Source organism: Pinus tabuliformis, chromosome 6 (genome assembly GCF_031772625.1).
Source record: "Pinus tabuliformis cultivar Carrire ecotype Pingquan chromosome 6, CPIR1, whole genome shotgun sequence".
In the NCBI taxonomy this organism is placed as follows: domain Eukaryota; kingdom Viridiplantae; phylum Streptophyta; class Pinopsida; order Pinales; family Pinaceae; genus Pinus; species Pinus tabuliformis.
The window spans coordinates 1,084,918,976-1,084,928,367 of record NC_142292.1 but is presented as its reverse complement, the minus strand read 5'-3'; positions in this window follow the sequence as shown (position 1 = coordinate 1,084,928,367).

Below are 9,392 nucleotides of genomic sequence, written 5' to 3'. Positions count from 1 at the left end.
ATTCCTTCTTAACCCTGTGGTAAGTTTTTAAAAATCCTGAGTGCCCTCCTAAGGGAGAAGTGTGCAATTCCATAAGAATCTTTTGTTTTAGCTGGGAATTCTTACAAGGGTATAAGCGATCTTTGTACCATAACAAATCATTTTGCCAGCTAAATGTATCAGAAGTACTGGAATATTGTTGTAGCTTTCGAATAAGTGCCCACACTTCTTCGTCATTCTTCCATTCCTCCTTTGCTTCGTTTATCCAATCTGGTTGGATAATAGAAATGGCACACAACAATGCTTCCATATCCTCATCCTTTCTTGAGAGTGCATCTGCCACCACATTTTGCTTCCCTTTTTTGTAGATGATTTCAAAGTCATAACCCAACATCTTTGTGACCCACTTTTGTTGCTCTTCAAAGGATAATCTTTGTTCTAAAAAGTATTTAAGGCTATCATGATCCGTTTTTACCTTGAAGTGTCTTCCCATTAGGTAGGGTCGCCATTTCTTAAGTGCATGGAGTATTGCCAACATTTCCTTCTCATAAATAGCTTTGCTTAAAAACTTTCCTTTGATTGGACGACTTTCAAAAGCAATGGGTCTTTCATCTTGCATTAGAACAGCACCAATTCCATTTCCTGAAGCATCACATTCCACAATAAAGGTTTTTGTGAAGTCCGGTGTAGCTAAGACCGGTGCTTGGCACATTGCCTCTTTAAGATGTTTAAAGGCCTTTGTTGCTTCCGGAGTCCATGAAAATGAATCTTTCTTCAATAATGTTGTTAGAGGTGCTGCTATTCTCCCATAATTCTTAACGAACTTGCGATAATACCCTGTCAACCCAAGAAATCCTCGTAGATGCTTTATGGATGTGGGGATTTTCCATTCCTTAATGGCTTTAATTTTGCTAGGGTCTACCTTAACTCCTTCATGAGATACAATATGACCCAAATATTCCACCTCCTGGACTCCAAAGAAACATTTGGATCTTTTTGCATATAATTGTTTCTCCTCCAATAGTTGTAGCACCTTGTCAACATGTTCAACATGATCCTTCCAAGACTTGCTGTAGATTAGTATATCATCAAAAAATACCAACACAAATTTTCTAAGGAATGGTTTGAAAATTGAATTCATCAAACCTTGAAATGTTGAAGGTGCATTGGTAAGGCCAAAAGGCATGACCAAAAATTCATAATGACCCTCATGAGTTCTAAATGCCATTTTCGGAATGTCTTCAATCTTCATTCTGATTTGATGATATCCCGAACAAAGATCCAACTTGGTGAAGTAAATTGATCCATGCAATTCATCCAGTAATTCATCAATGACAGGAATGGGGAACTTATCTTTAATAGTGAGCTTTTTGAGCTCCCTATAATCTGGACACATGCGCCATGATCCATCCTTCTTGTGCACCAATACTACTGGAGCTGAGAAAGAACTTTGACTCGGTTGAATTATACCAGCCTCTAGCATTTCTGCAACCATACGTTCAATTTCACTTTTTTGGACATATGGATATCTGTACGGCCTGATGGTTGGAGGAACACTTCCTGGAATCAGATGAATAGCATGATCATGATCACGCATAGGTGGGAGACCTTTGGGAGTCTCAAATACCTTGAAATGATTGTCCAGGACCTTTTGGAGATCTGGAGAAATAGATGATTCCAATGTGGAAACATCTAGCGAACATAATTGTGCAATTACACCTCTTTGCTCCTTTTTTAGAAGCTTTGTCATGCCATTAGAGCTGATTATCTTTCCTGGTTTCCCTGCAATACCCCTTAATTCAACTTCCTTTCCTTCCACAGAAAATTTCATGAAAATTCCTTGAAAATTAAAAGCTATTGTACCCAAGGATTGTAGCCATTCGACTCCTAGTACAACATCAGCGCCTCCCATTGGAATGGAAAGCATTGGGCTAGTCAATACATATTCTCCCATGGATAGCTTGATATTATGGCACTTTCCAGAACAATTTATTGTTCCTCCATTTGCAATCATCACTTGACACTCTAGTGCTGGATATAGGAAGCAATTCAATTCTTTTGCTACCCTACAATGAATAAAATTGTGGGTGCTTCCTGAATCAATCAACACTATTACCTTTTTCTTCTTGATTTGTCCTTCTATCTTGATGGTTTGAGGAGTGGTAATTCCCACCAATGCATTACAAGATATGGTCGGATTTATTTTTTCTTCATCTAGGCTTTGTTCCTGGAATATATCCTCTTCTTTTGACCTTTCTTGCTCCTTTTCTTCTTCCTCTTCAAAATCTATGTAGAATAATTTCCTCTTAGCACACTTATGACCTTTTGTGTATTTGCTATCACAATTGTAACAAAGCCCTTTTGCTCTTTTTTCTTCCAATTGTTGTGGTGTCAACCTTGTAGGTTGTGGAAGACTATGGGTAACAACACTTCCGTCTTTATAGTTGTGAATGGTATGCTTCCTAGTTGCCATAATTTTGCTTTCCACTTTTCTTGCTAACCTGAATGCCTTCTCTAATGAATCAGGTTCCCAAAGGCGCACATCATGTTGGATATTATCCTTTAAAGACCCTATGAACACATCAATCCTATGCTCCTCTGGAATATCTTTTACCCTTATGTTCAATTTTTGGAACTCCTCAATGTGCTCCATTATTGAACCCTTTTGTTTGAGACTTATCAATTGGCTAAAAAAAGTGTTGCTTTTTGTATCCTCATAATGTGCTATCAATTCTTCCGTAAAAATTGCCCTAGTGATAAATTTTTTACGAGAACAAAGCCATTGATACCATACAAACTGATTTGGTTCCAAATATAAAGTTGCCATACGTACCTTTTGTGTGTTTTGCACATTATTGAGATCGAAGAATTGCTCCATCTGTAATATCCATGTGGCGGGATCCTTGCCATCAAACTTCCTCATATCGATTTTTGGAATGTGGTGATTCTTCGATCCAACATTAGCGTCTATGGAATCATGATTAACATTTCTTTTGTTCTCATCATGAGTTTCCTTTACTACCTTTTCACCATTAGTAAGTATTTCTTGTAGAAAATTAGTCAAATCTGTCTTCAAATCTGCCATGCCTGTCTTCAAATTTGTGTTCAAATCTATCTTCAAATTGTCCATCTTAGCTTCCATGCCATTCATCTTAGCTTCCACGCCATTTATCTTAGCTTCCATGCCATTTATCTTAGCATCTATTAACTTTTGTGAGCGTGACATTTGTTGCACTTGTTCTTGTAATTTTGATATATCATGTAGCATTTCTTCCTCTTCTTCATGAGTCATGCTAGAGCTTTCAGGTTCCTTACTAGGTGTTTGCATTTTCTTTCCTCGGGGCATCAGTTATCGATAATAATGCTCTACTATGCCCTTTGAATTCCTTCAAAATAAATTTTCAAACCAAGCTTAAGCAAAAATTTAAAAAAATCTACACACCTTTTTTCACTTTGTAGGAGCTCGATATTGCCTCTGATGTATCTCTATACTTTCCAATCATCTAGTTCTGAACTTGTAACCTGTAGTAGCTCTCCGTGTCCTCTTTCCAATGCCACAAGTCTGACCCAAATTGGATTCTCCAATGAAGATTTATGCGAAATCTCCCACAGTGACTTGATTATAGACTAGTTCAGTAGAGATAACTTGTATGACGTGCCGCGAGTCACTGTTTCGACCTTTGGATCTGAAAAACACCCACAAGAAACTACAATCCGTCCTCTTTCTGTACCTTCTTACGAAACTTCAATCTGATCCCCAGAGAGAAAGTTATGACGCTTTTCCCCAGGTCACCTATTTTGAATGTAATTCAGGAGTCTGCAAAAAGACCAACTTCCTCAGATCATATCTCCGCAAATATCGCACGAAAAGCTCTGAAATTCGGACCCAAGGTTCAGCGCGATTTCTTCTCAAATGGATTTTTTTTGCGACTTCTGAAACGTCACAGAAAAAAAGTTATAGAGAAAATTCCACGATGACCTGTTTGGAGCAGCAAAACCCTAGAATCCAAAGCTCTGATTCGAAATGTTATGAAACCAGCTCAAGAAAAGATAGAAAAGAAAGATCAACGCCTTAGAATTCAACCTCTTCGAGGGGGCAACCTCCTTTACATTACATAAATGAACAATTCTTGGATGATACAAATGACAAAACCTCCTTTCTATATATAGGAGTCTAAGGAGTCACAATATAATCCAGCCGACCTAACAATAATAATATAAAGCCACAAAAAGAACAATAGAGGGATTCTATGGGGCACAGAAATAACAATATGGGGGTAATAGGGGCACAACAATATAAATAAGGGGTATAACTACAATAGTAATGGGGTAATCACTAGTATTATAGGGACCCAACAATAACCCTCTAGAAAACCCATTTATATTTTATACGAATCATCAAGCATTAAAATACCTCGTTAATAAGTCAGTTCATAAAGGGCGCATTTGTCATTGGCTATTACTATTTCAATAATTTTAATTTGAAGTTAATGTTCGACCATAAATAAAGAATGTTGGTCCTTATCATATATCCCAACTAGAATCTAGAGAAGAGCTGACAGATATAAAGGATGACCTCCCAGATGCACACCTATTTAGAGTCGAAGAAGTCCATTAAGAGTTGGCTAAAATAGAATAATTTTTGCACACAGGAAAAGCACCTGAGGAACTATCTGAAAAGAATAAAAAGGCCTCTTTCAATCAAAAGTAGCACCATTTACTTTGATAAATGGCCAATTATATAAATTGGGTATTGACGAGGCACTGCAAAGATGTGTTTTGGAACATTAAAGGAATGATATTATTGATGAGGCACATAAAGGGGGAGAAGGAGGTCATTATCAGGGTGACATAAACATGAGAAAAATATTGCAAGTAGGGTTATGGTGGCCAATAATATTTTGAGACTACTGACTACATGTACAAAAATGTGATATATGCGAGAGATCCAGGAAGCCACTACCCAAACACCACATGCCACTACATTTAGTTATCTCATTGCTACGCTTTGAGATCTGGGAAATCTACTTTGTCAGACCATTTCCTAAAAGAGCTAGATAGATGGGAGAAAAATATATCATAATAGCAGTGGAACATTTGACGAAGCAGGTAGAGGAAGAATCAGTCGGATGATGTACCAAAAAAGTAGCAGCAAAATTCATGTACGAAAATATAGTAACACAATTTGGTTGTCTTTTGGTCATAATTAGTGATAGAGGGACTCATTTTGTGAATGCTACAATCCAAACACTAATCAAGAACTTCATGATTGAACATAGAAATACCACTACTTATCACCCACAATAAATGGCGTTGTCAAATATTTTACTAAAATATTGCATAAGGGATTAACAAAATTCTGCAACTTAGGCAGAGATTACTAGGATGAATAGGTACCCACCAACCTCTGGGCATATCGCACATCATACAAGCAGTCGACATGATCGACACCTTTCAAACTAGTCTATGGATAGGTAACATTCGTTCCATTACATTATTCGGAACATGTAATAAGTTTATCAACTATATTGAATTATAATACAAAGATATAGAAGGAATGACTCCAACAATTACAAAAACTAGAGGAAGATTGACTCCATGCACTCTATCACCAAAAAACTAGTAAAGATCCGAAAAATGCACGACAAGATAGAAATTTGCAAATGAAAAAATTTAAAGTCGATGATTTATTCTTTTTATACAACAATCGACTGAAGGGCAAACCAAGGAAACTAGAGATTGCATGGTTGGGATACTTTGTGATCGAAGAGATAAGACCTTCAAGAGCTATATAGTTGAATAAATTATAAGGGAATATGTTCAAGTTACTTGTCAATGGTGCCTAACTCAATAAGCATATCGCCTAGCATCATTGGCATGTTCTTGGTGAAACCTTTATGAGGAACCAGGAACATGGGTTAGCTTGAAAACCACTTTGTGGTGGGCTAATCGACCAAATACTCTGTTAAATTCATAGTTTTATTTCTTAAGAAAAATATAGCAAGTTATTATAGAAATAAATTAAAGTAACTAATAGGGAAGTTGGGGACCCACTAAAAATAGAAAATCATGATCAAGTAGACAATTTTTATTGAAATATGGAACAAGAAAAGGATGTGCATAATCTCTTAAATAGTAGGGGTAAACAAAACATGGATCAACATCATTTCAAGGATGATAGATGGAAAGAACACAAAAAAAAAAAATTCAAGAACACTATAAAGAATTTGATTCAATAGAAAAATAAAGAAACTGACTCAAAGAGAAAAGGAATTGTTCGATAGATTGTCGAAATAAAGAACATATTGATAGGACAAATAACCAAGATAAAGGGTTCAACCATGTGTTCGATGGAAGTTTCAGAAAACCAATCATAAATAAATTCCAATCATGCGAGTCTGACAGCATAGTACACGAGACAAAAACCAAAATTAAAAAATCAGAATATTTGAACACATCAATTCAATCATTACACTTCACATACTTTGCAAGTCCCATCAGTATCAAACATACAACAAAAATCATTTCAAATCATTCCAAAATCATCTACCTCTCTGTGAAGAAGGTGGTGATTAGGTGGCATGCACGTGCTACATGATGTTGGAGGGTCAACTCAAAATTTGACGTGACAATTCACGAAAGTGGAAGCAAGTGAAAATGAGGGTGCATTAAATTCTAATTCCATAAAAGTCAATAACATCTCAGATGCGCTTAACATTCTTCTAGAAGTATCATTAAGTGTCAATTGTGACCTTGATGATATTCCATACATCCCGAGCCCTGTGATTTCCGATTCTGAGTTGTTGGATTACTTAAGGACTACAAAATTCCAGAGTGATTTTACAAAGCAAAAAAGAAAATGATTGTTTCCCTTGTCTCACACCCGTTGTTTGGGCCTTCGATGTCAAATTAAATATGTTAGAAGCGATTGGTAATATTGCAGCCTCCAGGAATATGTATAATTGTGTTGAATACCTAGTGGACCTCATAAAGACCAACTTTCAGGACTTCCAGAACTCGAGTAAACACATTCATTTCCCTTCTTTTATTATTTGGTTAGTAATGAAATATAGTTTGCCAGTCAGGGAGATAGACTTCACTATAAAGGATACACCACTCATGCATAATTTCAATATTTTTTTACATGGTTGGTTAGGGAAACCCCAGTCTCTAGTCCCCCATGAATTATTCACAAATTGGTTTTTTAAATATCAAGTTGTCTTCAACTAAGTGGATGGTTCCATAACATATCCTCCAGGAATTGCCTCCTTGTTCCCACACACATTTATGTCTATATGCCACCAAATTCTAGTACAATAATACTACCAAGGTGGACCCTCAGGAATTTCCTTATCATCCTACTGTTAAGCAAATCTTTGATGAATTATGGTGACAATCTAATAAAAAAATTTGTATCCCTTTTGGAGTCCTAGAAGCAGATGAGGACATTATTACCCCACATTTTGACGTAGAGTAGGAAGAGGAGTCAAAAGCTACATTGTATTTGTAGCCCTTAAGGTCGACGTGTTAGTTTCGTTGGCCAAATCACCATAGAAATCTAGTTGGAAGGAGTCTCAAAGTCATAAGGCCACAAAGTCTACCCTTGAATAATTTAGTGGGAGGAGGTTTTATTAGAAATTCAGCGAAAAAACCTTCAACAATAACAACACTTTGATGAAGTTGTTCAACAATTGTTTGAGTATACCAAAGAAAAAATAAAAGTAGTAAAAATGCCCCGCAAGACAAAACAACAGTTTCATCTGTCGAATCATACATACAAAAAGAAGTAGGGAATGCCAAGGATTCTTTTGTGGAGAATATTCAACAGAAAGTGCAAGAAATTTATCATGCTTCATTAAATCATAATCTTGTGCAAAAGGTGCCTCCACCAATATGCAAAACAACAACTTCCCTAAAAAACACAATGATAATTCTGGCCAACAACAAAACTAGTCAGAGTGGGATGTTGGTACAAAGACTAAGACTCAAGTGACTGAAATTGATTTAACTAAGGATATCCCGCTTACTTCGACGTATATTGAACAAAAGAAACATATATCAAATGAAAATATGTTGTATCAACGAAATTTTCAGGATAATTCATCACAACGCACTTAGTCAAATGACACAGTCTGGACTCAAAATGAGTAGACTCAAAAAATATTAATTGTGCTAATATACCAGTAGCAAACAATACCAATTGATATCCCATCAACCAATCCATTAACCAAACCATCAGTCACTCAACCTTCTTTGATTGGCACAATGCCATCTGAGCCGATGTCAACAATCATACAAGGAAATCGAGTCAAGAAATAATTATTGATATCCAAACTAAGTATGTTGACCTAAATATTGCTAGTGATAAGTGAATTCTTGAAGTCTTGGAGCACTCTGTAAAAGTAGCCAAAATGCGGTGGAAAAAGAGAAAGAAAGAGACCACAATGCTTCAACAGAGATAGGAATGAGAAAGGGAGATTTTGATGGACTGTTAGTGCCAGGAAGCAAAAAAAGTTAATATTGACATTCCAGTCGAAGCTAATGATCATATCGTCGCCTTCTTGTAACTGGTGCATTAGTTGATTGAAAAAAATGAGTATCTTAACGCATATTTTATAGACTTACATACCAAATCAACAGTGGCAAGAAGTGAGCAATTTACTGGAACGAACAAAGTTCATTCTTCAGTTTAAATACTCCAAAAGGATTTGAATATAAAGATATCCATTGAGATACATGAATATATCAATAAGAATGATGATTCAAATGAGAGTGAGGGACCTGCTTATATACTAGGAAGTGCCATTACATGGAAGGTCATGTCCCATAGACATGCCTCTTTAGTACTCATCAATAATTAACTAATCATTATTACAATTATCCTCATTATTTTTATTTATATTAATGATATATATTTTATTCTTAACATAATTTTCCTTCCTCCCCAAAAAAGCTTTGTCCTCAAAGATTTTTGATGCAAAAGGCTTGGTCTCTTTTTCAGTTTCAAATATATTCTCGTATCATAACTTTCATCTTCGTCGATACAAGTTGATATGAACTTCTAAGTGACAAACAAAACAATCGCACTAAGAAGGGATCAGACCATCCTAGATTAATCTTCTGTGGAATATTCTGATCACTTGAATTTTGTAATGAATTGTCATTATAGGACTGGATTGACGTTACATCAATATTCTTTGGAACATCAGTTTGTTGTTTATGTATTGAATGGTCCTGATACGTAGCTTGGTTGAGTTGTCTACTCTCATGATTTAGATGTCGATAGGGAACTTTTTTGGTTTGACTTTCCCCTATTAGGCGTGTGGAATTTTTTTGATTTTCTTCTTGTGAGGATGTTGTTGAGTTGGTTATGAAACCTTCACTTGGGATGTTCATCGCTTGAACTGCAATAT